A 4,153-nucleotide genomic window follows, 5' to 3' on the forward strand; every position below is an offset into this window, starting at 1 on the left:
AAAAAAAAAAAAAAAAAAAATCTGCGATCGATCGCACAATCGTGTACGATCAATCGCAGTACTAGTGGGCTTTCAATATTTTGCGATCGATCGCATACCCAGGGAACCAAATTTTACATATGCAAACCAGTTTCATTTCTAAATTTAAGATCAAATTTCATACAAATTTATTAACTTTAGTTATCAAGAATCTCACCAGAACTAACTACTAAAACTAGAAGAAATTATTAACTGAATGACAAACCCGCTCCAAACTATCTAATAACTAGGATGCAAAAGAAACTATTTTCTGCCAAGAGGCTCAATTGATGTAAACGCAATTGATGTAAATGCAAACACAAATGACTTGAATACCCATAAAAAAAAAACACTTGGTTCTCCCCTCATCAGCTGCCCAACCAAATGCACATTTGGGTTTCGGACATAATACTAAAGCTACTTCATTTGTATAATAATCACGATGAAAACATGTATTTCAGAACTCAACAGTAGACTAAACCACCTACAATGATCCAAAATGACAAAACCATCCCGTTCCAGATGTTAACTGAAGTTTCTTATAAGCACTTCCTCTCACCACAACATGTTAAAATACTCTTCATATAAAAAGATGGTTTACCATTTCCCTTCCAGATGAAAAAAAAAGGAATAAATGGTAATAAAAAAATATATATAATTCGGACCAAATAAGAGAAACAGTTTTCATTTAACATCAAAGCTCAGATTAGTCAAAATTGGACTGCTACAAAAACCATTTGCCCATCTTACGAGAGTTTAAGGGAATGTATTGCAATTCCATTATGAGCAGACTGTATATTTCCCCACCTCCCCAAACGCGGCTCCTGTTGCAGAGATATACTTTATCATGTTAGAAGTTTAGTTTAAACTGTAGACACCAAAGGAACGAAATTTTATGAATTGGAAAAAAGTGATATAAAAATTAATAGCAGCAGATTTTTTTTTTTCTGCAGACAATGAGATCTTTCTTTTGATAAGTGACAATGAGGAATTTGCCTGAAACATCATAAACATAAAATGGATATGGTAGTTCACAACCAATAAAATGCTTCAGTTGCTATGCTTACATTTCCAAACTAGATTTTCGCTGAAGATTAAAATCCCACAAACAAGAGGCTCAATTGATGATCCTATATATTTTGTTGTTCTATCCTATCTGAAATTATCCTTTCTATTGCCACAAAGATTGACTGTGTCCAATACAAAAAGCCATCATTTTGAAGATCCTATCAGATACTTAAAAACTTCATAAAAGGCCCACACTACATTCTACCCTCCATAAAAACTGACCAACAAAGGTTTATGAAACTTGGTTAACAAGTGTAACCAAACCAAGACATAGAGAGTCAAAGCACAACAAAGAAGAATAATGGTTACAAATAAATGAACAAATAACGAGTCAGATAGGTATTAATTAAGTTATAGGAAAAGTAGAGGAAAAAAAAACTTGTTTAGGATCCAAGAGAACATGTTTATTGATTTGGAATGTGCATCAATTCCTAGTCCTAGGTTGAATCTCAAAGCATATTTGATCACCTAATCCATATTGAAAAAGGATCTCTATGCATAAATTGATATGTTTGTACAGTAAAAAGATGAGTTATATGCTTTTTTGAACAAGAAAAGAGAGAGGGAGCATAAAATTGTGCATTTCCCTCTGTAAATAATGGAATTTAAAAATTAAATAACCTGCATAAATTGCAAAGCATGAGTAATAATGAATCAATTATGTGCAAGTAGTACATCTCCATGTTTTGTACTTAGACAAGCAGATGATGCTATCATGCTACAATGGAGTAAATAGTGAACCAAGTTTTTGTAAACTCAAGTGTCTACAATCTTATATACATTGAAGAACTAATAGGGATGTAACAAGAAAAATAAGCATAATTCCAGAAGTTCAAACAATAACTCCTAGCAGATCTACATACCATGCATTGCTTACAAAACTAACAAGTTTCTGAGCAAGACAGAAACTTTGGGGGGAAATTTCAAGTTTCTGAGCAATAAATAGACCAGATCGACATGTACTGCTGCATGCATGGATCCAGCACATAAAACACTCTTGTGAAAAAGACTGATAATTTCTAGCTTTTTATCTTTAGCATCCAAAAAGAAAAAAGGAGAGAATTATAATTCATTTGCCTCTGTAAATTCCCAATGTCTACGAGTATGTGCTGTACGCCTGTACCCAGCTCTAGCGTGCATGCATGTAATTAGACAACTATCAAGAAACAAGATAATGGCTTTTGGATTAAGAGAAATACTATATTAACAATTCTTTTTCAACTTGTAGTTGCCGCTTGAACTTTATCAAGCGATTTGTTTAGAAGACACCGAAGGAGATATCATTTCCTATACACAGAGTTGCAGATCAAACGTAAAAGCATTTAAGTACTTTATGAAGAGTACATGCAAGAAAGCAAGCTATCAAAATTTTTGGCCAGAAAGTTGTGTAAGAATAAAAATCATTCAGTGAAAGGAATAATTAAGATTTTGGAGATAATATGACATGGATTATCATCTAGTTTGGTAAATATCATATCAATGTATGAGCTAGACTCATGATCAAAATAATTCCATGATTTTGAGATCCTATATCTATGAATAGGACATGAATTTCACTGGTGAATACCAATAAAGTGTACTTTGACCTATGAACCAAGAATTTCATAAACATCCGGTAAAAGAATAAATACCTGACCTCCCATTTGAAAAGCTAAGATTTGGAGGAGGAACAGGAGCTTTAATATGTTTGTAGTGGCAATAAACTTACCTCTAGAGCACTAATCTTTGCTAGGAACTGACCATATAATATGTTCATAATTTGTTGGATAGGCCTTTGTGTTTCTCATTTATTTCAATTACCAATTGGCATTCATAATTTGATAAACTTTAAGAATGACACAAACTACCACCACATGGGTCAAGGACTAGGAAAAAGGTTGATAAGCTAGTGCAAATTTTCTTAAACAAGAAATTTGAACATACAATAGAAACTCTATATGCATATGACCATCTCATGGAAAGTGAATTATGTGCAGAAAGACAACTCATCATCATTTCATAAACCAACAATAGATCAGACATTTGAAACACCCAAGTAAACCCAACAATAATCAAAGTTATGGGTTCCAACAGTAAACAAGATAAATAATCTTGCCACTCAGCAGCTCAAACTAGTTTTTGCATGGAACAGCATAGACCGATTTCAAGTCTTTTCCACAATTCAGACTCATCTAATGGACCTCAATAACTGGTGCCAACAAGTCATATGAATATTTACTAAGCTCTTTTCATCCATTCTCAAAAACTACAAACTTGATATTACTTATCAAAAAATAAAAAAACTACAAACTTGATATCGAACTCTTCATTACAGTAATGCAACACATTCTCCATAGAAATGTTTTCTATTTCCTAAGAACATAGAACCTACCTTCAATCCCAAAAACAAGCCTAATAAAAGGCACTAGTACCAGAAGGGCTGGGAGCAACATTGATTAGAAAACTTCACTAAGCTCTCACACCAAAATTTGATAGCTTTGATCTAAAGAGTTAACAGTTACAGTCACAGTGCAGCAAATTTTCCACCACTTCTCACTCTTAAAAAGCATAACTTAAAAGTGAAATGAATGTCAGTTGCTGCATGTATGATAATCCAACTTATCCTAGTTCAAAGATAGTTGTCTTAAAAGGAAAGTGAAATGGATGTTGAGTACCAAAACTCCCTAATCCAAATAACAAGCCCCTTCAGGTAACATAAGAGCTATTTTCTAAGTTCCATATGACATACTGCGCCCAGGGAAATAAAAAAGGAAAAAAAGAAAAGAAAAGATAAGAACATATTATGCTCGATGCTTGAACAAAGTAACTAGTAATGTTAAGAAACACGAAAACCCCTATAGAGAAATGGTTTCCAGAACACACAGGAAGAAAATTTTCCCAGAATCAAAGAAGGATATTCCACAGTTAATTTACAGCCCAAATTTGAACAAAGCAACTAGTAATGTTAAGAAACACCCCACTGAATAATCTTCAAAGGGTATATATCTTACCTGTCAAACAACCTCGCATAGACAATTTTAGCCAAAACATCTCTTTGAACAGTTGCAGATTCTGGATCCAAACATTT

The sequence above is a fragment of the Corylus avellana genome, chromosome ca3, assembly GCF_901000735.1.
Source record: "Corylus avellana chromosome ca3, CavTom2PMs-1.0".
Classification (NCBI taxonomy): Eukaryota; Viridiplantae; Streptophyta; class Magnoliopsida; order Fagales; family Betulaceae; genus Corylus; species Corylus avellana.